At 41.5% G+C, this 27,763-nt stretch overlaps 1 long non-coding RNA gene across 9 annotated transcripts in view; it reads left to right on the forward strand.

The window, feature by feature from the left end:
* The window catches only part of LOC310681459, a 96,367-nt gene that overhangs the window by 25,921 nt on the left and 42,683 nt on the right, over positions 1-27,763 (forward strand). For 7 of the 9 annotated variants that reach the window (XR_014513315.1, XR_014513316.1, XR_014513317.1 and 4 more), the window contains exon 3: positions 1,576-1,635. This is a non-coding gene — a long non-coding RNA (uncharacterized lncRNA). Of the gene's footprint in view, positions 1-1,575; positions 1,636-2,597; positions 3,428-27,763 lie in introns of those variants that run through there. The other 2 variants (XR_014513314.1, XR_014513322.1) reach the window with 2 other exon arrangements.

The raw sequence follows: 27,763 nt of genomic DNA on the forward strand, positions 1-27,763 counted from the left end.
TATACATAGCTCCATCCTTATATCGGATATTGTGATATATCACTATATCGCATTGTTTAGCTGGTGATATATGTTGAAAACCAGGTATCGCCCAGTCCTACTGCATATGTATACTCTCCTTGCCATGAGAATAATGATTTACCACCATGGTTTTTATTATACTTAATTGTGTTGAACCTTCAAAAAAGGTTATCTGTTTTAGCGAGTATCTGAGTTACATTCTCACTAATGATTTTTCACTGTCATGGTATTTTCATGAAGAAAGTAATAGAAATAAATCAATTGCCTTTTCCCTGTTTTTTGGGTGGCGGGCACCATCAAGTGGAAGTTATGATATAACTGAAGCTGCCTAATACTAAGTCAGACTACAGTGGTGCCTCGCAAGACAAAATTAATTCGTTCTGCGAGTTTTTTCGTTCTGCGAGTTTTTTTGTCTTGCGAAGCACGGTTTCCCATAGGAAATGCATTGACGGTTTCCCATAGGAATGCATTGATGGTTTTAAGAAAAAGGCGTAAGACGTTTTCGTCTTGCGAAGCAAGCCCATAGGGAAATCCGTCTTGCGAAGCAACTCAAAAAACTCTTTCGTCTTGCGAGTTTTTCGTCTTGCGAGGCATTCGTCTTGTGAGGTACCACTGTATTTGTTCTCCTGGCCCTGTGTTGCTTATTCTGACTGCCAATAGCTGTCTCCAGCAGAGATCTTAGTTCCCCATCTTTTGCTTTAGAAGTGCTTAAAACTTTGAATTGGAGTGTTGTTGCCTGTTGCTTTGTGAAGATCATAGCAGTTTCGGAATTCTACAACAGCGCAACAAAGCACATCTTGTTTGATTGATGGAAGAAAAATAAGAACCTATACTTCAAAGGTCTGGTGTTTAGGAGGCTTTCCCCATATAATCAGGTGAGAAGGGCATCCAAAGAGAAAAGCTCCAGTTTTATATTGCAATTAGATGATTCGAATTAAGTTGAGTTTGTTTTTAAAGATTAAGACAGTGCCCTTTGATGAAGGTTTTATTAGTGAAGATGAACCGTACTCAGAAGGGGAGAGCATATCATTGCAGTCTGTCTAGCACTTCAGTGATATTTCCTAAATTAATCTGAAAATAGCTCTTGAGGCAGCGTGCAAAGATTATTAAGCATGAGGTTTTTATGTATGCAGAAAATTTGCTTTTGCATGATTACACTCTTAAAATGTTAATGCATGCGCGAGAAAATTGTGTTCCTTAATCTCTAAGAAATTTGTTTCTCAAAAGAAGCTCTTAGCTTTTTCTGTGCTTGGTTTATTAGGTGCTGAAAGCATGGTTCAACTTTGCGAACGACTGTATATTAATAATGAACTAATTTATGCTTTAAATGCAATCACTGTATTTTGTAGCATCTTAAATATATATTGGGATTCTTACCCATGATGGGGGGGAAAGGGGATAGCATGAGAACCCAAGTTCAGTGCATCTTTCATCCGATGTTGATTTCCACCCCTTTAAGCCGCACTGAAATTTCTCCCTGCTTTATTAAATCATGAGTGCACAGATTTTAGCATTAGGCAAGCTAATTAACTTCTTAAAATTGTGTCATTTCAGGAATTTGAGGAGAAGGCTCAAAAGGTCTAAATACGGAATGAACACAGCAAAAGCTGGTTGGTAAGCAGCAGAACCTCCCAAAGGATGCATGTCACATACCGCTAGTAGGGATTTTAAAGAGGTAGGGTGGAAGAGGCTCACCAGTTTTCTTTTAAAAAATGATGAACAGCTATACCTTTTCAGAAGAGTCAAATCTTCCAGAAATTCCTTTCCCCCAAACACAACCATCTACAAAGGGCAGAGATAGCAAAACAGATAAGTGGTGGCACCCAAGGATGCCACCTCCTGTGGAAGGAATCTGTCAGCAGGAGAGGGTTAGAATAGGGTTGCCATACATGTCTTGGTGCTGTGGTCTAAACCACAGAGCCTAGGACTTGCAGATAAAAAGGTTGGCGGTTTGAATCCCTGTGATGGGGTGAGCTCCCATTGCTCAGTTCCTGCTCCTGCCAACCTATCAGTTCGAAAGCACGTCAAAGTGCAAGTAGATAAATAGGTACCTGCGGGAAGGTAAACGGCGTTTCTGTGCGCTGCTCTGGTTTGCCAGAAGTGGCCTAGTCATGCTGGCCACATGACCTGGAAGCTGTACGCCGGCTCCCTCGGCCAATAAAGCGAGATGAGCGCCACAACCCCAGAGTCGTCCGCGACTAGACCTAACGGTCAGGGGTCCCTTTACACGTCTTGAATTTGAAAAAAAAACACCAAAACCCTCAACAACTTTATTAGAAGTGGATTTCAGTGGTCCCCTCTCCTCCCTGCAGTGCCCTGTGTGCCTTCAAATCTCTTCCAGAGGGTAGCTGACCCTCCAGAAAAAGATTTAGGAGTAGGGGCATGGAATGCTACAGGGCGTGATTGCCAAAAATTGCTCTCTGCTTGTTCTGCTGATGGATTCTTACTGTCAGCAGAGAGTCACCATTGGATGCCATCCACAATCCTTCATTTGGATTAACGCCATGTTAAACCAATAATGATGATGATGATAATAATAATAATAATAAATGATTTTTTGTTTTGTTTTGTTTCAGATCAGGTAGGCAGTGGCACATTGCTCAAGCAGTAAACCCCTTCTAAGTGCCATGCTTGGCTTCCCAGAGACATCTGGGAATGCTGGACTTTGGTCTGTCCCAGTGTGGTTCTTGCCTATGGGTGTGATAAGGTATTATTTGCATTTTAAGTCCATGGAAGTATATTTTGTTGCCATTATTATTATTATTATTATTATTATTATTATTTCTGCCATTATACAGTTTTCTAACCACTCAGTGACTCCTAAAGCAGCTGACTGTCAATGAAATACAAAAAACAAAAAACCCAAATCAATTATTAACACCGCACAACAAAACAGCAACTCGAAGCTATAAACATCAAAGGAGGAATCATTAAACAACAGAGTTTCCCTGCTCTTCAAATCTCCAGCCAAAAGCATATTTAACAGGAAAATGCAGTAGCAAAATAGTTTAACAATTTGGCCCAATACCAATTTGTAAACTAAAAGTCTATGGCCTCAGTCCTGTAGTTCACTTCTTCTGAGTTTCATTTGGTTTATTTTAAACTCCAAAGACAGCAGGTATGTAAGCACTTAGTACAAAAATGTTTAGGCTCTTCTTCATTCATGTAGTGTGGGATCCAGAGCAAATTCGTTATGCTTCGTTCCCATAGAAATCAATGCAACTTGGGCTACAGACCTACACATAGGGACTGTAACTACCTGGGAGTGTTTGACTTGTTTCTGCATAGACGTATAAGGTTGCCCTGCTAAGTTAATAATCAGTAACATTGCACACTGATTTCAGTGGCGCCTAACTGCTACTAATTTGGTCTAGTTCATTGAAATTTATAGCCTGTGACTTATTCATAGGGCCATGATTTCTACGCATGGGTCCAAGAGTTGTGTTTTTTTGTCCTACCATTTGTTCCAATTCAGCAGTAAACAGTGGGGTTTGCACCTCTGGCTAGAAATCACAGAACAAATGGAAATGTAGATGAGCTCACTAGGAGGGGGCATAGAAGTACTCAATTTTAGCTGGCAAAATATTTTTAGTATGCCAAAAGGCTGTGTACAGATTCCCATTTACTCTGCAGGCAGTGTGCTGGTTTGGGACGCAGTGTACACATGACATTACCCACAGCCCATATCTACCTGGTAGCTATCCTGTTGTTGCTTATGAAATGCTGCATTTTGATGCATTTTTCTCTAAACCAGCTTTGATCCTAACTGAGAAAAAGAATGACAGAGCTGTGTTTTAAGCAGGCAACATGTACACATGTTATAGTGTGTTGGGGGCCATTTCAAACATTTCTGTTCTTCTTCCCTGAAGATAAACAGAGTGTATAACATCACTACTGCATACTGGGCTTCCTAATCTGTAACTTTGCAGGACAGCACCAGGCTGCAGGGACTAGAGAAGCATCTCTTAATAAGTAAGCATGTGGTTTCACCACCAGGAGTTAGCAAGTTCATGTAAACAAGTTCCTCTCTGAAACTTAATTCTCACAAGCGGCAGATATGGGGGGGGGGGAACCTGTTCGTCAACAGCAGGTGACTATACCTCTGCAGACTGCAAGGGGTAGGGAATGATTCTCCATATAATTAAATTCTCTCCTTGTAGAAGGTTAGTATGCCCACGAAAAGACAACATTGCAACCTTTGTTGCTAACATCTAACTTTTGCACATGAAGACCCTTGGATTCTTGGTTGCATGCTTAAAGTGTTATAGAGATGACAACTCTAATATAATAAAAAAACACTAATAAAAATGCAGTGTGTGCTTAATTTGTCATGCTCTCCTTCATCAATGGTTCCTCCTTTGCCTAGGACAAAAATGGGAAAGACCCATATGAATGGGGTGGATTGTGATCTAATTTAACAACATATTATGGTTCCTAACATAGGAAGGCATCTTAAACAGTCAGATTCCTGGTCTATCTGGTTCAGTGTTGTCTGCACTGGGGGGTAGGTAACTTCCATCCTGGGGACTGAAAGTGCCCCACTAGGCTTCTGTATCCAGCTCATGGGAGTCTCCCCAGGCCACATCCCTCCACACATTACTTGAGTGCTTTTCCTAGCATGTTAACTGGAACTGAGATACTGCTTCTTGCTTGGATAGATATCTGTAGAAACGTCTGACTTCCATGGCAGGAATGTAACCTACTGAGTGAAGGTAAGAGTTTTTTCAGTTCTTCTGCCCGTTGTTACCTCTGGTCCCACCCACCTGCTGGCAAGCCCCCCACCCCACCCCTAGGGCTGCCCACAAAAGAATGTGATGTCCTGGCTGAAAAATACTTATCTCCTCCTGGTCTACATGGACTCACTGGCAATGGTTTTTTCATAGTTTCAGACAGGAGGCTTTCTCAATCTGGAGAAGCCAGAAATTGAACCTTGGATCTTCTGCCTGCAAAGCACATTTTTCCAAAATGTCTGTGCAAATTAAGAAAATATCATATTGAATCTCTTTAAAGCACCTTTGGCTTTTAAGAGGATAGAAATCTTGTACTTTTTGGATCATGACTTTGTTACTCTGTGTTGCTGGTAAAGTTTGTCATCATCTTAGTTGGGACACTCAGAAGCCCAACTCTAAACGGTATCCGCTACTCAGAAAAGTTGATTGCAGTTAAGTGGAGTCCCATTTCCTTTTCATAGGACTTAGTCCAAACTAGCTGTAGCTGGGCAATGGCCAATGTGTTGGCAATCCAGAGAAAGTTGTCCTTATCTGCTCCTGACAGCTTTGGGATTAATTGCAATGAATATGTCCTACTGCTTTCGATGGGAGTTAGATGCAACTAATTTTCTCTGGACAGAGGCTAGCATAAACAAACAGCATTATATTGCAGACTCTGTAGTGTCTCAAACTTTCTACCTTTAACTAAAATAAGTATTTATTTGCATATTTTGGAACAAGTGGAATACAACAAATCTTTACAATGGTTTCCCATTTGGAACACTGTCCATGTAATGAACACTCTACAAACTCAATAAGATGTTCCTGGATTAAGTTTGCAGTGATGGGTTAATTTGAGGACTTTACTGTATGTTATTGAAGGATTTTTATTTTGTTGGTCTTTGGATTGGTGTGATCCACCCTGACCTCCTTTATTCATCATCTGCATTTCATGATTATTTATTTGTTTACATGTTGTTGTAGTTTAAGGATTTACTGTGTTTGTATTAGGTAAACTGCCCTGGGAGTTTGCCTAAAGCAAATAAATATTTATTGTGTAATCCCAGAAGCTCCCAGGTTGGTTAGCAATGTAAAAATAAATAAATTAAAAATGCAGTATTTGTTGTTTAGTCGTGTCCAGCTCTTCGTGACCCCATGGACCAGAGCATGCCAGACACTCCTGTCTTCCACTGCCTCCCGCAGTTTGGTCAAACTCATGTTAATAGCTTCAAAAACACTGTCCAACCATCTCGTTTCCCAACATCAGGGTCTTTTCCAGAGAGTCTTCTCTTCTCATGAGGTGGCCAAAGTATTGGAGCCTCAGCTTCAGGATCTGTCCTTCCAGTGAGCACTCAGGGATGATTTCCTTCAGGATGGATAGGTTTGATCTTCTTGCAGTCCATGGGACTCTCAAGAGTCTCCTCCAGCATCATAATTCAAAAGCATCAATTCTTCGGCGACCAGCCTTCTTTATGACCCGGCTCCCATAATGCATAGAAAATGCCAACTAAATCCTAAACTAACAGAACTCTGGGTATTTATTCAAAAGCTGTTTCTATTATTATTATTATTATTATTATTATTATCCTTAATAGAACTAGTGCTTCTGTGTGCAACTGCAACCTCTGTGTGTTTATCCAATAAAATGCTTAATATGAGCAGTCTTGAAGGATAGCATTGCAAGATCCTCTTATCAGCAAATTGTAAACATTGCTATTTTGCTGGAAAGGTTCTCAAAGCATTCCCAATAGATAAAGCTAGAATCATAGAAACATGTTTGAATATCATAGGTGATAGTATGAGAGAAGACAGCTAGCTGGATCTGCTTTCATAAACATGTATTCTGGATGACATTTTTGTTTGTTTCTCACTATTTCAGCTCAACACCCACCCACCCCATTTCTCCTAATGCCCTTTCAGGGTCATTTGACTTTTCTTCCCCATCATGCCTGCTGTCTTTAACATTTCCCTCGCCTTCCTCCATCCTCCGGGGGTTAGGGTGGGAAGCTTTAGGATACAATGTCACTAACACATCAGGGCTTTTGGTCTAGATTTCTTTGACAGTCTGGACAGGCAGTGAACTGTGTCACCTATCCGGTGCTTCCATAAATCATAGTGCTATGTGTGTCTCACTTTGGGTGTTTTTCAACATTCAGAACATTCATTGTGACCAAGATGGTCAAAAAGACAACAGGTTTCAAATAATTCAAGAATGCAGCTACCAGTGGGATAATTTGTAGATTCCTCCCATTGAAAAATCTTAAGCTTACACACATTGAAGCAGAAATTGTTTGAATACCCCAGACATGGAAAGGGGCAGCGATGGTAAAATAATATCATTGTACGTCTGGTAAGAGTCTTATACTTTTTTCACAGCTCATAGTAAGAAGAAGACGAATGGCATTCATTATTCATCCAAATAATTTAGATATAGGCAATGTACAAGGAGAAATAGCAACACAGAATTCAGCCAATCAAAATAGGGAAAGTATTATGTCTTATCTCTTTATTTTTATTTTTTAAAAAATACTAATGCCCTATTTGGATTTGAATTTATTTGTTCCTTGTTTTGCTAGTCTAACCATAATGTAATTCAAGTAGCTGAGCCTAGTTAAAAATGGTCCCTTTAAGGGTTTTTCCACACATGATGGAATATTACATAACAGAAGATGCAAAATGGCACTTAAGAAAAATATAAAAATACATAGCAGTTGCACTGTACATAAGATCTCTCTTCTGAATTAAAATTCCTGCATGGTATGAATTGTGAAAGGGACTTTAAAAAAAAACCCTCATAAGTAAAAAGCTCTAAGGGTTTTTTCACATGGGCACACACCAAATCCAGAATGCTTTCATGAAGAACACTTTCGGCCAAACTGAAATAGATACGAAGCCTGCCCACCCGCCCCCTTCAAGTTTGCCACTTTAAAAAGCAATTGTGAATTACCCTGCACCCGTTCATGATTCAAGAATGGAATCAATGAACCAGACTGAGAAGATGTTCAGTTGTAGAAGATGTTCAGAAAGCAGAACCGCAGTGGACTAAGCCTAGAGAACACCCTCCCTCCTACCCCCTCCTTCCAAAGTATCTGCATGAGGTCGTTTTTGGCTGGAGGTTGTAAAAGGAACACACACACATACATATTTTCTGAAATCAGCCTAGTGATCTGGAAGAGGAGACCGGTGCTGTCAACTTGAGAAAACAACAGTGGAAGTGATTAGTTTTGCTTGGGAGTCAGAGGGAAGCCGTTCTGTCCTTGCCTTCTGGATTACTAAGGAACAGAATCAGTGCCAGTTTATGTCACAAGATGACCTGATTCTTCAGACAGAGTAACTGGAACCAACACACACACACACACACACAGAGAGAAAATCTACATAACCCAAGTCATGTTTTACACGCCTGTCAGGCCAGTTAATTCATAGCCATGATCATACGCTGTTTCTGTACAGACATTGCCATTAATCTGCTAACATTGCATTTTAGGCTTCGCAACAAATAGGAATGGCAAAGGTATATCTGAGGGGATAAAAGTTTTGCAACTACAACACCAGTCACATTTACCACAAACACCACAAGACACATTTACCACGAACACAACAGCCTAGGTATTTATGTATGTAATCTGTTGTATTCACAAACAACCCCAGTAAGGGCTCCTTTAGTTTCCAGGCTCTTAACAGGAAATGCAACTGTTAATTCTGCTTAATTCTCCCCAACCCCAATCAAGATATATGAAAGCTCAGTTTCTTGGCTTTTGGTGACAGCATCTAGATTCTGGCCCAGAAGTTTTATGCTCCCTGGTGGGGATTAGGCATTGCCGCTTTCTATACTTCCTGAACAGGGTATACCAGGGCTGGGGGAGGCAAGCAGAGCCAGCTGTACCAAACTCTAAAGAAGCAAAAAGACGCAGGTTGGACAGTATGCCCTGAGAGCCTTTCACACAATCTAGCAGGAAAAAGTAGAGTGTATTCGTGCTGGCAGCTTCAGCTTTCATAGGAAGATTCTGATGCCGTGACCTCTAAATGCATTCTGATTGGTCTAGCTCAGAGGTTGTCAACCTGGTCCCTACTGCACACTAGTGGGCATTTCAGGATTCCAGGTGGGCGGTAGGGGGTTCTATGGCACAAGCTGAATCCTCCTTCCACCGAGCACAGGTGGGCGGTAAGGAAATTTTACCATCAATAAAGATGCATTAGTGGGCGGTAGTTATAAAAAGGTTGACTACCCCTAGTCTAGCTGGAATGTAATGAAATGAAACAAGCTCAGGAAGAGAGAGACAGAGAGAGAGGCAGGCAGGCAATGGGCGATTCTTCTTCCCAAAGTAATAATTCACCAGAAGTAAGTCCTGCTGCACATGTTGCAAGGTTTACTGGGAACTCAGGCAAACCCAGTCAATTAAGAATTTTTGCTAAGACACTGACAAAGCTAACTTTTTACAGTGGGTCATACAGACGTATGAAACTATCAATATACAGCAGTCCACCGTTCTTTGTATTTGTAAATACATCACTTTACCCCGGTATTTTGCTTTATGGGAGCTACCTCTTGCTGAATTTACACTGTTCAATTCCACTTGTTTTATAATACTAATGGTCCCCCCCTTCCCGGGTTTTGTAACTGGGAAGTATCCTGGGACTTCATGGTGAAGAGCAGTTAATAAATCTTATAAATAACTAAAAATGCAACAGACAGGAACTAAGCAGTCTGACTAAGCAGTCTGACCATACAAAAGCAGTACTGGCACAGTCACACTGGTTTCCCACACATTTCTACACCCAATTCAAAGTGCTGATTTTGACCCACAAGGCCCCATATGACCTAGGACCTCATTACCTAATGGGATGCTTTTCTCAACAATGACATGCTCAGATACTACGGTCATCTGAGGCCTTCCTCCAGGTGCCCACCAAAAGAGACATTTGGAGGGTAGCAACAAGGTAGAGGGACTTTTTGGTTGAGGCCTCCTGCCTATGGAATGCTGTTTCCAGTGGGGCCTGCCTGAGTTAATGTATTTCCAGATACGTGTTTTCAAAGGTATGGATATGAACTCCATGCAGTAAGGAGGAACTATGGTTGCATTTAGTATATTGTCCAGACCAACAAACACCAACGCATTACTGCAGATCAAAATGTGTGATAAATTTCAAGCCATTCTTGGAAGCAAGAAAATTTTGAAACGTAACTGGGAGCTTCCTTTGGGTTAGGATTGGTTGCCATATACCAACTGTAGACAGACAGCTATTTTGAGCACAGGGGGTAAAACAATATGTGGAGCAAATAGGAGAAGGAGGATTAGAATGAATGGCGGGCAGTAACTGAAATGTCTACAATAGCATGGAAAGCATCCATATCTATGAGAATTTGTGAACATCTAAGTATCTCACCTTGAAACCAATCCTCCTCAATACAATGGTTTCCTTTTACAATGGCAAACACCTTTGCATGATGCAGGAACAAGGATAATTGCTTAAGGGAAATTCCTTCCTGCCTCCCACTGCCTCCCTGAAATGCACAGTGTATGTGTATCAAGTCAAAGGGGCACATGTAAAATTATTATAAGAAATAGCCCTTACCAACCCAAGACTGCTCCTTTCAGAAAGGATCTATGCATGTCTAGATTCTTGTGACGATGGAAACTCTTGACACTGAGGGGCAAGACAAGAGGAAGTGAAATGTGACAAGACTGCTACTCTGAATGCAACCAAATATCTGACAGATATGAATACACAAATCAATATTTCTTATTACAATCCAGATTTGCTGGTATAGGGAGGGAAGGGAACTCCCAGACCTCTAAGAAGTTGTCAGTAAAGCCAATGAATTTTTCAGGATCTTATTTTCAGGACAATTTTTTTTACCAGTCAAATGCTGTTTCCACAAAGAGTTTTAGGAACAATATTAGCTCGCATGGAAATTATTTTTAATCAGCTGGGAGTGGTTCCCTGATGGTTCCTGTCACCACTCCTCACCGTTGATGTCCCATCCAGCCGGCACATGTTAGGAACTACAGCCAGCATGTAGAGTGACCTCTGTCCATAAAAACCCACATGATTTATTATTTATGGAGGGGACAAATGACCACTTGTACACAAATGACTGAGTGTCACGATGGGACCTCAGCTGCTTGACTGGCCAAATAAAAGCTAGAGAGTCAATTATACTACACAAGAATGAAACATTCGTTCTTTTACTGTATTGTTCAGGCATTACATTAGAGTATTTTATCTGAAATAATGCACTGAATGTTTGTTAAAAGCATGTGGTTGCTAACTTATAGGGTGTGTGTATATATATATATAAAGTTTACAATATACCATTAGCACAAGTTGCAAATAAAACATTCCAATTAATTGAAAACCACATAGGGTTACATATTATCATTGTACTTACGAATCCAAAACTTCAAGAACGCCCACCTCACCATAAACTTACTGGGTTAATTTACTTGTATTTTCTTATATATATGAAGTTAGTTTGATTATTGTCACAATGGATTTTGTTGACCAGATTTTGTGGACCCCTTCAAAAAATGGCTAATATCATGCAACCAGAAAGAGCATATTCACCTAAAGGCTGGAATATATTCACAAGTGACTCCTGTCTGTTTTAGCACAAAAAGGTGCATCCATATAAGTTTCTATGTCCTGAAAGATACATTTCAAAATAAGAGTTATACAGGACATTTTGCCTGACAGCTTGCAACCATAATCGCAAAATGGTCTTTTCCAGGGATTTTTTTTCAGCTGGAACTCATCAGAACTCAGTTCCGGCATCTCACAGGTGGACACCATTGCCCTTATAAGAGAACAAGGGAGGCATTCATGGTGAGTTCCAGCACCTCTTTTTCTAGAAAAACAGCAGTGGTTTTTTCACAAGTCCATTTTATACCATAGTTTTTCATGAGGGCCTACAGTTACCTCAAAAATTATTGTGTACATAACATGCTCTAAGACAGCTTCCCACCTGGTGTCTTCCAGACCTTTTGAGCTACAAAACATAGGCTGGCAAAGGCTGCTTTAAGATATATAAGCCAAGATGTATTTAAGCTATGGTGAAAGTCGTTAAGACTGCTGAATGTCCTCCTTGCTTAGTGTAGGAGAAGTTCATCCCTTAGGGATTTCATAGAAACAACAGAAGCACATGCATCTGTTTGGTGACATGTCAAACATGGTGTTCTGGAAACTACAGTTGTGTAGTATATTCATATCCCAGTTAGCAGGCTGGACCCCTAGAATACAGCTAGATATGCAAATCGTATCTTCCATGGAAGAACAAGGATGCTAAGAGGAATTCCCATGGACCCAGGGGCAGAAATAAAGTTAAAAATTAGTGCCAACCTTTGCAATTGCTAAAAGCGAAGGACTCGGCAGCCACCAGACCTTTATTGTATCTGGATCCATCACTTATCTCTCTATTTGCTTTCTAAAACATACTTTGTTCCAAAGCAAATACATAGCAGTTCATTCATCCTGCTGTCCTATAGGCATACCAGACAGTGACAGTGCGCTCTGTAGGGATATAAATACACTACAGTCAAAGGGGCCTAGCCTGTTGGCTACTATCCTTCAAGCCGCTTCAATTGGTTCATTGATCTTATTCAAGTGCTGGGGAAGAACAGATATGACAGTGTTGAAGGGAACTATTCCTTCAGACTTCAGAGGGGAATATTGCTGCTCCAGCTCTTTTGCAGTTATCAGCATCCTCTTTTTAAGCTGTTACTTTGGCCTATAAGCCAGCTGGCTTCATAGTAAGACAAACTTGGCAACCTGAAGGCATCAAAGCCTGTGTGAGTTTAGCAAGGTATGATTTATGGCTCCTCTTTATTGTACAGTACACGCAGAAGCCAAAAGTATGTAATCCCCTCTTGGAAAGCAAGAATTCAATAGCCTTTCCAAGTAATAACCAGCATGAGGCAACTTTCCCCTATGCTCCTGGGGATGGAATTATGTTTTGGCAAGGCTAGTTTTCCTTTTGGGGCTGACAGTTCTGGAGGGGTTTCAGAATATTCTATGACTGGCTGCCATGAACAAGCACCATAAGGAAAATATTTTTTTAATATCCTGTCCTATCTTGAAGGCTCACGGAGGGTCGCAAAATGAAGCCAATTCTCCCCCACTATCTGCTTCTTGTGTGTGCCTCCTGGATGCATCTTCATCAATTAGTGAAAGAAGAAATTGCATTTGAAAGTGTGAAACAAAAGGACATTTTGGGGACATTCTCATGGGAGCATGCAGGGGTTTTGTTCTTCCTTTCCTTTTGAGGTAGCTGGGGAAGAAGGTTGGGAGAGTGTCCTTCCTTTCATCCAATGAATCATCTCATCACCTGTGACCTGCACACCAGGTGCCTAATGAGCTGACTCCTCCCCTGGAGTCTTTTCAGAACAGGAAGCACAGCCGGTCAGGGAGACTGCAGAGGAAATGAGAAATAGACACACATACTACCACCCTCAGCCATCTCACAACGATAAGGTAAGCTCAAAATCTTGTGGCTACCAAAATTCAAAATAATTTCTAAAGCGCCTTGAGAACAAATCAGGAAAATGGAAACTTTTCTCTCAGGGGAAGTAAAAGGTTCACAAAACAGCAGTTGAAATAAGTTGGGAGTTGCAAGTTTCAAGGGTCTCCACCAGGGACCTTAAAAGAAAGTCACATGGTGCTTTTAATGTGCACAAGTACATGACACTTTTTATTGCCTATTATTTTCCACATCAGCTGAAATACACATTTTGCATCTCACCACAGCTGAATGTTCTCTTTCAGACAACGAGGAGAAGTGCAGAGAAGAGGAAGGACTAGGCCCCTTCTTCTCTCTACTTCCCTGTGACGCTATCCTGAGTCATTGTTGGGAAAGTCCATATGCCAGACTTTCATTATAAACTATAACAACGTTGACTGTATGGATTCACCAGCACTTGCCTTCTCTGCCTAGGGTATACAACAATACTTTAAACATATTGGTGGTGCACCATTGTATGGTTCAAAAACAGTTGCTGTTTTTCCACTATGGGATGTTATAAAGCCTTCTTGTCTTCACTGTGTTCATGGTTAAACCTGTTTACTCGTTGGGCCTTCTTACCTCTCTTCTGGCATTAATTTTATCCAAAACAATAGTTCCCTCATGTGTCTATATATGGTTGCAAATGGATTTTCTATTGGGTTATCAAGGTTAAATTTGTATGAAATTCTTGATTTATTTGCTTCGTTTGTAATACAATTCTTGATTTAGATTACTTGCTGCATTTGTAATTCAGTTGTTTTAGATGAGTCCAAAATATATAACTTCCAATAGTCAGGCAAGTCTTTTCTTTATTGTGCAGATTTGTTATGTTCTGATGTGCTTTTCCTTGTATTCAAAAACAATGGTCTGGGGTTTATGTTCAGAGGGTGCTTTGAAAATTATTCCCACATATATAAAAGGAAATGGCTATTACAGTTGTGAATATGATACAGGAAATGCTGTGAAAGACTATACTCTCCAGTTAAGAGGTTTTGTAAACTTAATATCAAAGGGACAGTGGCTTTTCAGGTGTGATAGCATGTTATGTAATTATCATTGGTTATTCATTTTTGCTCATTTAGGTGTTGAGCAGTTTCTTCTCTCTGTCACCTAATAGCATTTTTCTGTCAGAGGACCTACTACTTGCTTGTTCTTCCTCTTCCTTCAAACATAGCAGAATAAACTACTTCTTCTACCCCTCCTACAAGCCTGAGCTCGTTCTGAGCTTTGGCTCACCTGACCTTCTCCTTGACTTTCATCTAGAAATCTACCTCAGTTGGTCAGGTGCTGACATGATGACATAATGCATCATCTGCTCTGGCATTAAAATCCAAATGGAGATCTATATAGATATAGATATTGGTATCTTCCAGGTTTCTGCTCTAATGTCTACCTGCTATCTAGAAGAATTAATGGGATTCTTGCTCCACCTGTAATGGTCTGTGAAGCCCTCAGTTCCTCCAAGCATTAACCTTGCCTGGGGATTTTCCATCCTATTAAAATAACTGCACAATTAACAGCCAGGACATAGCCAGTTGGTAGCAGATGCTCCAATGGCCCTGTCTGTATTTCTCTCGTATATATGCTGGGTTTGGATTAATCATGAGCTTGCTTGTGAAAAAATTAAAAGGCTGACCTCTTCATCGAGGATCATCAAAAAGTAATCACAGCAGTTTACTGCTTCCTTCTTCCTATGTATAATAATTGCCCGATGGAAGGAATTTAATTTTCAGAAATTAAGGTCATCTGAAGTCATCTGTTTTATTTAATAGAATTTAGTAAAGAGAATAATTGAGTTTATGTCAGATAGCAGTGAATATCAGGGGAAGTCACTTACTGGCTTTAGCATATGCCATGTTCCTTGTGGCATTACTAAAGAGGTGGGAGATGTGGAGCCATCTCAGCTACTATTACATAACCCATTAATTTAAACTGTTTCTGTGGTGCGGTTGCACGTTCATCCTGAATGCATCTAGCACATGAGTTGAAAGGTTTGTATTAAGCTTATATTAAAAATGAAGGTTGGAAACTAGTCCAAAGTGCATTGCTTTTGATCTCACAGGCTTCATAGCCATCCACTCTCATTAGGGGAACATAAATTGACACTACCCTAAACAAACAGTGAATTGAAAGATTTGGCCACTTGGCAAAACCAGGTACCTAACTATTTTCTTTTGCTCTGAGGCTGTGAAATCCTTCGGTAACAGGAATAACCCTCCCCTCTTGTTTCAAATGTATTCTTTTCCTTGGCCATTCCCATCAAAGGGAAGATGTATGAAGGAGGTTCAAATTTCTTCTGTGCTTCTCAGCCTTTCAGCCCAGTGTTCTTGACAAAGCTTATTTTTGTGCTCACCTCAATCTTCAAGACCAGAGTTTCCAGCATCTATGCAGGATGTTGTTTCTTTGGAATGAAGGTCAATTGAAACTGCAGTGTCTTTCAGATATATAATTTTATTTACACATATATACAGCCTGAGCTTGGGTTGGAAGGGCTTGCAACATTAACACTCCAATGGGTCTTGCTCCCTGTTAGGTTTCTAAGGAAGTTCACTGCCCCAAAGCGATTCAACCCGCTGTGTCTCCTTTCAGTATCATGCAGAATTCACCCACAGACAGCCCCATCCCTGGCCTATGGTTCTCCTCCCTAGGAGAATGTGGTATCCAGGCGGGTGAGGTAGGAAAAGGCCCACCTTCCTCTTCCTGGAGAGCACCATCACTTAGTTGTTGCTATGGCAACCTGGCCCAGTCTTTAAGTCAAGTAAATATAGTGTTTACTTTAGCTGTATGTCTAAGGCCTTCTACTAGCAGCTTCTTCTACTAGATCCTAAACCTCACAGGCCTGGAAGGGACTCACAGATGTCATCCATTCCTATGACAATACGATGGTTAAATGGGAAGATATTGAAGAGTAAGTTGTGTTCTTGTAATACCCTTTTCTTATTCTCACTTCCTTTGTCTTACACTTTAGCTCTCTTTGCATTTTTCACATTCACACAGTACAGAAGAGACATGGCCGAAGGCATTCTCCATACCTGTGGCACGCGAAGTCACTCGGCCAACATCCGAAAAGCCAGGTCATTCCCTGACACACCCAGCTAAGGCAATATGGAAAGAAGCCCCTTTGTCCCCCACCCCAAACTGATGAGGAAACTAGCAGCTACACCTTGCTTTTTATTATTTCATTCTATTCAATTATTCTACATTTAATAAATTAATATAGATATCCCTTCAAATAGAGGACTGCTGCAAAGCAGGGCTCATGGTCACCCTGTCACTAAGGTCCTGTCCAGTATTCATACAACCAACGGTGTACAATGTGCCTTAATTTTATTTTTAAAATTAAAATACTTTAATTTTAGTTGGTGGTCAACATTTTGGCAATCTCGTTTCTAGAGTATTTTGTGCCTGAAGCAGGCAATCTTCTAACCTGCAATGACCCTCTCTAAGAACTCTTACACTGTTCTCTTTCTCTCTGCTCCATTTTGGCGTCAGAGTGTATGGAATGAAATAGCCCAGGAAATGGAGCAAATAAAACACATGGGTGGCAGGGAAGCAGAAACATGGAGGCAAGCCCTGCTTCTGCCCTGGGGGTGCTCATTGGCTCCTGTGTGCATCCAACTTGTACATCTACAGCAGGCATAGGCAAACTTGGCCCTCCAAATGTTTTGGGACTACAACTCCCATCATCCCTAGCTAACAGGACCAGTGGTCAGGGATGATGGGAGTTGTAGTCCCAGACATCTGAAGGGCCTAGTTTGCCTATGCCTGATCTACAGGCTCTGTTCAGAGGAGCAAAAAATGTGGGTGATAGATGTGGGGCGTGGGACCAGACACACTGCCCACCAGAAGCCCTGTATTCTGTGTACACCTTTGGTCAAGGGAAAAGGGCTGTTGTCTCTCCATTCTGTGAGGTATTTTGATCTTTTTTTTTTTGGTCTCATGCAGTATAGGAAACGAGATAGAGAGCACCAGACACAAAATAGTCTAGAAACAGCTCTGCCAAAACCTTGGTTTCCAACTGAAATTAATGCACTAGATTTCAGAATTGTTCTTTAAAATAAAGACAATAATTTGTTTCCAGCTGGTACAATTGTTAAATAAAATGCTTGCGGTGCCTCTAGAAACAATATTCCCCTTCCCCTTGCAACAAAGATAATTTATTCTGTCACTAGTAAATCTATCCAAAAATGTTGTAATTTTAAAAGTATAAGATTTTCAGTGACAGTAATTTGCCATATGGAAGAATAATAGTAGGATTTTTTTCTTTTAAAAACCCCACACTGGCATGTGTGCAAATTGCAAAAAGAAAATGGTAATAGAAGGCTAATGCATTTTGCTGTTGCTGAAATGATTCATCAGATGTTTTTGTATTTTAAAATGCCAGCAGCTTGTCTCTCTTCTTGTTTGCATTGAACTTCCACAATTGCTAGGTGTTAGTCTTTGCACCTCCCAACTTTGAAGTACTGAAGGGGGAAAAGCAGCCTCAATACTTCAAGGGCTGAAAATAATATGTCCTGGAGATGCAGTTAATTATGTGTCTAATGATCTATATGTTAAATCATGTGTTTATCAAGAACATTAAAAGGAGAGGCAATAGGTGCTCCTGAAGAGTTATTAATGATGTGTTATCGGCTTTTTAAAAATGTGGTTATTTCCACGTTGTTCTGATTTATTCTTCATCTTTTTCTAAAAAAACAAAACAAAAAAATGAAAAAACACGCTCCCAAAGGCTTAATAATTAAAATAATTGGATTTATTTCCTTTCACTCTGTAAATGACTAACATAAAAATCCTAAGTGGGGTTTGCTAGTCTGGGTTCAGGCCTAGGTTTTGGGACTGAATCAGCCATGGTCACCTCAATGGATGACTGGGAGGACAGGGAGAGTACAAGAGATCAGTCTCTCAGTGGCTTCTGGACTGACTCTGGTATGGGTATTGGTGGCACTAGATTTTCTCATGCCAGAGATACTCCAGAAAAGAGGAAAGGCATGAGACAATTCAGATTGAGGGAGGGGGAAGTGTCAGAAGGCAGTGATTCGGAGGAGGACAGCAGAGAATTTATGGAGGTACGGGAAGCTTACTATCTACCGTACATTAAACAACCATCTGGGTGATTCCAAAGAAAGCTTTGGGGGTAAACGGAAGTGAAGTTTCATGTGAAAGAACTGTAAGCTTGGGGCTAGTATTGGGGAGAAGCTCCTGGACTGTGTGATGCATGAAGAAATGTCCTGTCCCTTAATTCTAAGTTCATGTTCAGCCTTCTTTCTTAGCTTTGGATGTTGGACTTCAGAGCTCTAGGAAACACCCCCCCCCCAAAGTAGATTCTACAACCTTGATGTTATTCATTCCCAAATGCCATTCCTGTTTCTATATGCTGTACAGTGGTACCTCGGGTTACGTATGCTTCAGGTTACAGACGCTTCAGGTTACAGACTCCGCTAACCCAGAAATAGTACCTCGGGTTAAGAACTTTGCTTCAGGATGAGAATAGAAATCGTGCTCCGGCAGCGGCGCAGCAGCAGGAGGACCCATAAAGTGGTGCTTTAGGTTAAGAACAGTTTCAGGTTAAGAACAGACCTCCAGAACAAATTAAGTACTTAACCCGAGGTACCACTGTATACCAATATGCTCAGTAAGTATGCAAGCCCCCCCCCCCCGCCATATTTGGTGGAAATTACCATTTTCCTCAGTCATTATCCCACCCCAGTTCAGAGATTTGTATACATTCTAACTTTTTAAAAAAATAATAATGCTGGAACAATATTATTTCATTTGACGGTTAAGCTAACATGTAGACATATGGCATAACTGAGACTCCTGTGCTCTACCAGCACTACTAGCAGATTTAATTATATGGACTGTTTCATTACAAACCTCTCAAAGCTGTCCACTCATACTGTTCCCAAGCCCTCACAGACCCTTAGCTCCGACACAGATGGCTTAAGAATCATTGGATGAGAATGAATGAAAGCATAATGTACCTGAACGATTTTTTTAAAAAGTTTATTTCTATAAAAATGTATGAAAGGTTTGTATCATAACTAACACATCCTATATAATCATGGCTTCAAAATACATCCTCTCAAACAAGCTAACCTATGCTTGATTTTGTACCATAAGGGACGCGGGTGGTGCTGTGGTCTAAACCACTGAGCCCCTTGGGCTTGCTGATTGGAAGGTTGGCAGTTCAAAAGCACACCAGTGCAAGTAGATAAATAGGTACCTCTGCGGTGGGAAGGTAAATGGTGTTTCTGTGCGCTCTGGTTTCCGTCACAGTGTTCCGTTGCACCAGAAGTGGTTTAGTCATTTTGGCCACATGACCCGGAAAGCTGTCTGTGGACAAACACCGGCTCCCTAGGCTTGAAAGCAGAGATGAGCGTTGCACCCCATAGTTGCCTTTGATTGGACTTAACCGTCCAGGGGTCCTTTGCCTACTCCCCCCGACTTTGTATCATTTACCCTTGCCTCTGTCCTCCTGTCCTTTCATTCCCTGTCAAAATTTAGATTGCAAGGTCCTTGTGGGCAGACTCCTGCCTTCAACTTAGGTTACTGCATACGTTGTCAATGTTATATAAGTAATAAATGGTTGCATCACTGCTGTGCAAAATGTAGCATATAACTTGGGGGCCCTCCTATACTGAACCACACTGTGAAGAATATTTCCTATGGCCCTGTTTGATGTCTGTCTCCTACCAAAGGCCCATACCACCCGTTGCTTGCAAAAAGAGCAAATAAATCAACCATTGCAATGTAGCAAATTTCATATGACAAGCAACTCTGCCTGGTGACTTTTCTCCCGTCTCCCACAGTCAGCAGTGATTATTCTTGGCATGGATTTTGAGTAACAATGCTGAGACTCAGACACACAAGCACTGGAAAGTCCCTAAATTCCAGGAGCTAAGATTAACCACTTAAAAAAACACACACACAACTCACACTTCTCTCGGTTCTCACCCACTCAACAGCTATAGCCTTAGGACTGCATGAAGCAGCCGCCCAGAGTCAATTTTAAGGAAGTGGAGAGAGCAAACTCACGTGAGCACGGGCAGAGAGACACCTCTCTGAACTTGCTCTAAGATGCAGATCTGCAAGTTTTCACTTCACCACGCAAGACTATTTGAAGCAAGTCATACTCGGTGCACTGAGCTGCAACCTTAAGGAATTTCACTTCTTTTTAAAGCATGCCTATTATAGGCAGCACATTTCATTTGGGTGTGTACTCAGTGATTTCTTTTCTTTTTTTAAGGGGAACATTTATTGAACACATACTCATAAGGGATATCATTATGCCGTTATGCCTTTGTCTGCAAACATATGTCAAACTTCAAATACATGATAGGGCTGAGTACATTTAATGATATGATGGATCGATTCGTTTCTTACTCATAGATTCAAAACGTAGATTTTTTTGTTGCATTTAATTAGCTTTGATCCCTAGAGGTATCCCCCCCCCCTTTTTGTGTGTGTCCTTCAGACTACTCAGAATGAAAAGCCATCTAAGGCTGCATGCTTTGGCACTGGTGCTATGCTTGAGAATTATTTCCTCATTGGCATGTTCTGGGATAACCCACTGGAGAGAAAACACTTTGTGAATATCCAGTTTCTCTCCCCACCCCTTATGCAGTATTACTCTCTGTTTTTAAAAATTGTAGGTTGCAGTATCATAGAACTTCAATTGCCTAGCTGAAGAGGAATGATTGAGTACTGTATTTCATTTAAAAATTACCTATACACCATTTGCCTGAAATCCATTTCTCTGATTTTGCTGAATATTCAGGGTAGCCCATGCAATGTGGGGTGAAATTGTTCAACCCTTCAAAACGCTAGGAAACCTTGTCCTCCCTCTGTTTTGTCTTGGTGATGTTGCCCTCACTCTGATTTATCTTGGTGACCCAATAGCTTACAGCAACAATTAGGCTCTTTCCCCCCAAGCCTCCACTTTCATCTCATGCATTTTCATGAAAATTTGGTGCCCCCCTTGTAAATTGTGACCAGGTTCTAACCGGCAAAGAAACTGCCAGTAAATGCCACATGAGGGCAACCTTCCTACAAATGCATTAAAAAAAAAGAATTTTGTGCAGGTGCACCTGCTTCATCTGAAACTGCATGTATCTCACGGAGCAAAATTCTTGCTACCAGAAAGCCGTGAATTATTTAATTAGAAGTATATTCAATATTCTTCTATTATAGAATGTTTGCTCATTAATGCAAAAGAGAAAGAAGTTCTTTTTTGTTAAAAGTTGCGTTTTTCTTTTTGAAAGAGCAACAAAAAATAAAAGAAATAAAATATAATAAATATAAGTCCTTGATTCCCTCAATGTCTTTGCCATCTTTCTTATTCTGTCTTCCTACTTCTATTACTGTACAGAGAACCTTGAATTTGCAGAATGCTTTACAGCCTTTGCTATATTTCTCTTCCTGTGCTGAACAGGACCTGGTTTGCAGCTTTGTTTTCCATTAGGCGTTCAGTGCTGTGCTGAAGAGCTGATTATCGAATGGCAGCTTCATATTAACTTGGGCTTGTGGAGCTGCATTGCAAACTCGTATATCACAGCAGCAGCTTCAGTTGCTACTCCAAGAGCTGATGTCGGGGAGCGGGGGTCCTCAACAGGGACAAATATTTGGTTCACTTTTGTGGCTTGTTTCTGAACAAAAAGAGGACACCAGGCAGGATTTTGAACACACGGCCCATGTCATTTAAAACCTCATTTTTGTATAATCATGAGCTTCACCTTCCTCCTTTTTATGGGGCTATAGGAAGCTGCCTTATACTGAATCAGATTGCTGGCCCATCAAACCCAGTGTTGCATGCACCAACTGGCAGCAGCTCTCCAGGATTTCCACCACTGAGCTATGGCCCCTAATCCTTATCCTTCACCGAGTGAACCATGGGAAATATTCTCAGTATATTTATTTATTTAACAAAATGCACATGCTGCTTAATAGAACAAAAGACCTTTAACCAGTTTGCAATAAACATTCTAAAATATTTACAGTGGTACCTCGGGTTACATATGCTTCAGGTTACATACGCTTCAGGTTACAGACTCCACTAACCCAGAAATAGTACCTCAGGTTAAGAACTTTGCTTCAGGATGAGAACAGGAATCGTGCTCCGGCGGCGCGGCAGCAGCAGGAGGCCCCATTAGCTAAAGTGGTGCTTCAGGTTAAGAACAGTTTCAGGTTAAGAACGGACCTCTGAAACGAATTAAGTACTTAACCCGAGGTACCACTGTATTTTTATTTTTATTTTAAATTTAAAACTTAAGCACAAGTTAGATTAAAAAAAAATAAGCTATAAAATAAAAACAGTAATTTTTAAGATCACATGTCAAAGTTATTTGCTAAAATTGCATGCCTAGTTAAGCCTGCTGGAAGAAAAAAGGACTTTAGCGGGAATTGAAAACAATACAGTTCCAAAGTGCAGGGACTGCCATGCCATGCTAACGAATGGGTTTATTGCAAGTGTGGAACAAACATGTGGCATTGTAAAGATGCCAGTTCTGCCAATCTAGGCAGTTGAGTAGGGCTGATTGCGCAATGGGTTAACCAGAAGGTTGGTGGTTCAAGCCCACCCAGGAACGGCTGTGGGCAGGTTTCCTGAATTGCTGGGGTTTGGACTTGGGGGTCCCCCCCAACTCTACAATTTTATGATTCTGTGAGTGGGCACTTATGGGGTGAGGTGGTCCTTCAACCAAAGCAGTTGAGGCCTTTATATCCCAACAGCAGCACCTTGGCTTTCCCCAGTAACAAATCAACAGCCAGTGCAGATCTCGTGAGAGAGCAAGATGACAGCAACTCTGAAGGGATAAACGTCTAAAGGTCAAACTGGGAGCAGACACCTGTATGCTAGAACCACATAGTTGCCTTCTGCATGTAGGGCAGATCCTGTTCTACCAGCAAGCTGCAACTCTTCCCCCAGAAAACAAATGACCCACAGCCATTGAGATAAAACCCAATACTCTGCCCATCACTTTCCCAAGTCTGCCATTTTCTGTGCTGGAGGAAATCATATGGCTTAAATGCTGCACCTTCCTCCTCCAAATTCTGCATATGTAACTGGGCACTGGAGGCCTCCAAAGGTCCAAGGTGATTCTCTCATTTTGCCATTGAGTCCCTCGGGCCTTAAGGCCCGTCCTCCATTTTGCCACTTGTTGCTAAGCAAAAAGCCAAGTGACTTATTTAGTCGAAGCAGCTGAAAACCTTTGGTTGAATAGCTCAGTGCTCTGAAAACCAATTAAGGAAGGCCAGGAATTCTGCATATTGTTAGGAAGGGCACAGATGACTGACTTACTGAGAGAAAAACAAAAGCAGAAAGCTACCATAATAGCACAAATATATTCATTACAGTCTTTTAAAGGCACCTTTTCTACATGTGTCTCCCCTGCCCCCCCCCCTTGTCAGTGACCAAAAAGCTCTTGGGCTGAAAAGTTTGCTTATAAGCTGCTTCCTGAACAAGCCCTCCTTAATTACTTTAAAGCCTCTGCAGTTCAAATACTTGGAAAGTTCTTTCTAACAACCACAGCAGCATGAGCAGAACAGTCAGGGTGGTCTCCTTGCTTGAAAGGCCTTTGAAAATTCACAGCCTGCAGTCATCTTGACATGTCAACGTCCACAGATTCAGAAAGAGGGAGAATAGCAGCATTTCAAAAGGCCTGCTAAATGCATTCCACACACACACACTCATTACCCTCACAGCTCCATAGACAGAGTCAGATTATGATCCCTGTCAAAAAAAAAAATGATTTTTTAAAAGCCACATGTATTTTACTCTGCGCAACTTGTTGGGGGGGGGCGAGGAATGGCTTCCACATTTAAAAGACTGTTGCAAGGAAGTACAACATGGGGGAAAATAACGAAATAAACCAGGTTGCTCCTGAGTACTTATCCATGCGACTTACAGAAAAGTGAACCTTTTTGGCAGTCAAGAGTCAGGAATGTGATCCTGAGTGAAAGCAGCTGGGTATGCCATTGATCTATAACTAGGCTGAAAATAAAGATTAGTTTCTAGATGTTCCTTTCTGGAAAATTTAAATTTCATTCTCATGTAACAATGCATCATAATTAGTAAGAAGGCCACAGTGAAATCTTGCCTCTCCACTCCCCCAAGTTTCCTGCAGAATTCTGCTGAACTGTAACACCCAAGGAATATAATGGATTACAGCAGCGAAAAGGGGGTCTGTAATTTTTAAAAATTTACTAGCCTTCTAAGCCAGCTAGCATGGAAACCTTACATGCTATCCTCTTAGTAGGTTTGTTTGTTTTGTTTTAAAGGGGCTTCCAACAGATAGGTTGGTAGAGAAGAAGGACAGCCAGCATGGAAACCTAACAGCAGAGAAGTGATGGAGAAGTTAACCCTTTCTCCACTAGCTCATTCACTCACCTGCACCAGGTGAGACGCCGAATGCAAGGACAAATAGCTCCCCTTCCCAATCAGTCATATGCACAGGCGCTGCTGTATGTCACTTCCCCGTGGTGTGCTCCCACAAAGCTGTGTTATAGCTGCAAGTCAGGCCAATTACATGGGAATTTCCAACCTGATTGCCCCCTATAAAGAAGAGCAACAACTTGGTGGGGAAGATCCTTGTGGTCCTCACTAAATACACACACATATTTGGGGTCTCTTGCTTGGTTCCTCCACCACTTGAAGTTAGAGGGGTGATGATTGGAGGCAGGCTCTTTTCCGTTGTAGCTCCCTGTTTGTTTATCATCACCATTCAAATCTTGCTGCCCCCTTTTTTGGGACCAGCTCAAGTTTCCAGGCTGCTTTCAAACACAGTTCCATATATAACACATTGCAGAAATCCAGACAAGATTTCTTAGTGCCACCTATGTGGGGCCCTGAGTGCCCAGGCACCCACAAATTGTAAATGAAGGGGCCAGCCCCCCCAGTTCCACTCGGCACCCCATAGGGGATGTCAGCATGGCCCTGCAATGTGCAAGTGCCAACAAGATGCCGCAGACACGCCAACATCATTCGCGCATGCCGTGGTGACATCAGCACACCCCGGGCACCCAGTGTTTGGTACCAAGGTGGCTTGCCTGCTATCATAGCATGATTAACTGTTGCTAAGTCCAGATAGACTGATATGCCGTCTATGTCCATAAACTGATAAAAAGCCCTGTGAGATATTGAGGCCACTTGTACTTCCAACGACAGTGCTGGATCCAAGAACGCCTCCAAAGTACAGGCCTGTGCCCACCACAACAGGCTGAACAACACTCAGCTGGGCAGAAGGACTGCACATTAAACAGTTATCTCAGTCTTATCTAGACGGAGTTTCATCCTGTGGATTCCTGCACCTGGACCCTCAGCTTTATCTGGATTTGATGAAAAGCAGATAAAGGGATCATCCACATATCAGTGATACCTTCAATCCACAACTCCAGATAGCCTCCCTGAGTGATTTCATGCATTCTGGAATCAGCAATAGAAATAAGGATTGGGGCACTTTCAAACACCCATCCCCAACAACTATCCAGAAGGATACCACCTCCAATGGTGTCAAAAGCTGCTGAGAGATTAGAGGGAATCAAGGGAGTCACACACTCCTCCTGTCTCTGTCTCAGCAGAGGTCATTCTTACAGGATGATCAAAGCAGTTTCTGTTCCAAAAGTGAAATGGATGTAGAGAACTTGTTTCATCCAAGAGCAACTGGAGCTGAGCAATGCAGCGCCTGATGCCAACTGTATTGACTTTTCAGCACCAGGGAAAGATATTTTTAATTGTACTGCCATTCCAGCATAGACTATGAATGTCCTGATTTAATAGAGTTTTACCCACTCTGCTGAGTCCTCCCTCCCACCCCAAATTGCTATGCTGCTGTTTGGCTTTGTGTTCACCTTTGCTGTGATTTTGTCTGCTGTGCTGGTAGTTTTGCTGAAGGGGGTGACCTAAACATCTGTTACGGAAATGGAGTTGCACCATGAGTACATGAGCCTATGCCTGGGGCTGTTCCCCCAACCAAGTTGTGTTTGGGCTGCACCCACATGTAGGTAGGATCAGAAAAGAACATTGCAACAGAAGCGGTTAGCTGCTCAGGAGAGGGAACAACTTCTATTTCCCCAAAACAGCTGCTCAGTGGTGTTGCCAATGATCTGACCTGGGTCATGAGCCTGCCTCTACTGCTGCTAGAATTATCTCTTGATGCTGGAGAAGGAGATCTGGGAGGACACCTGGGGGTAAAACCATCTGGGCTAAAAGGCAGAGTCTAGAGCAGGGGTCAGCAAACTTTTTCAGAGGGGGCCTGTCCACTGTCCCTCAGACCTTGTGGGGGGGCCGGACTATATTTTTTTTGGGGGGGGGGAGTGAATGAATTCCTATGCCCCACAAATAAGCCAGAGATGCATTTTAAATAAAAGCACACATTCTACTCATGTAAAAACACACTGACTCCCGGACCGTCTGCGGGCTGGATTTAGAAGGCAATTGGGCCAGATCCGGCCCGCAGACCTTAGTTTGCCTACCCATCGTCTAGAGTAAAGTGAGCACAGGATCAGAGCCAGAAGACAAAGGCCAGAATTTTTGGGTATGTCTAAAGGGGAGCCCAGCTCAAAAGCTGCCTATGAATCTAATACAACAAAACCGGGAAAGGGTATAGACAACAGGAAAATACAGTGGTACCTCAGGTTAAGTAGTTAATTCGTTCTGGAGGTCTGTTCTTAACCTGAAACTGTTCTTAACCTGAGATACCACTTTAGCTAATGAGGCCTCTCGCTGCTGTCACCACACTACCGCTGCACGATTTCTGTTCTCATCCTGAAGCAAAGTTCTTAACCCGAGGTACTATTTCTGTGTTAGCGGAGTCTGTAACCTAAAGCGTCTGTAACCTGAAGTGTATGTAACCTGAGGTATCACTATACTAAGTGAGCAAGCAAACTGAAACAAAGCATTGAACAATAAAACGGGATCACTGTGTATAAGACAAGAAATTACAAATAGAGAACAAAGCAGTTTTCTAATAAATATGTAATGAGATTTCTATTCTATTCTATTCTATTCTATTCTATTCTATTCTATTCTATTCTATTCTATTCTATTGACTGGAGTGCTGGCGAAACAATTTTGCTCCTTGTTGTAACTGGTCCCCAAACAAAAACTCTAGCAATGCTATTTTTTAATGGCCAATTCATAGACTTTTGTAGCTGCATCATCTACAGTAGTGAAAAACTGATGGAAATGATTTTTTGTTGTTGTTAGCATCCACATGTACCATTCTTCTTATTTTTTAAATGATCTTTTATAGTGGCCCTCTCTCCATCTCAAGCTGCCCAGAGGACCTTTAGTGACAGACATTAACAATGTGACAAAGGCTTGAAAGGATATCCTTAATATTCAGTGACACAACAAAATTATAACCCTGACCTTTCAACTGAAATTAAAGGAGAGAGCATCTTGGGCAAACATATACTCTGTCAAGTAGGCCATTCCCCATGGGTGAAGAGAGCACATTATTTTCTTAGCTTAGGGAGAAGAAGTAGAATTAAAAAATTGCTTGTTCTTGTCACGATAAACCTTTTAATGCCTTTAATG

The sequence above is a fragment of the Podarcis tiliguerta genome (genome assembly GCF_965153285.1).
Source record: "Podarcis tiliguerta genome assembly, chromosome: 7".
Taxonomy (NCBI): Eukaryota; Metazoa; Chordata; class Lepidosauria; order Squamata; family Lacertidae; genus Podarcis; species Podarcis tiliguerta.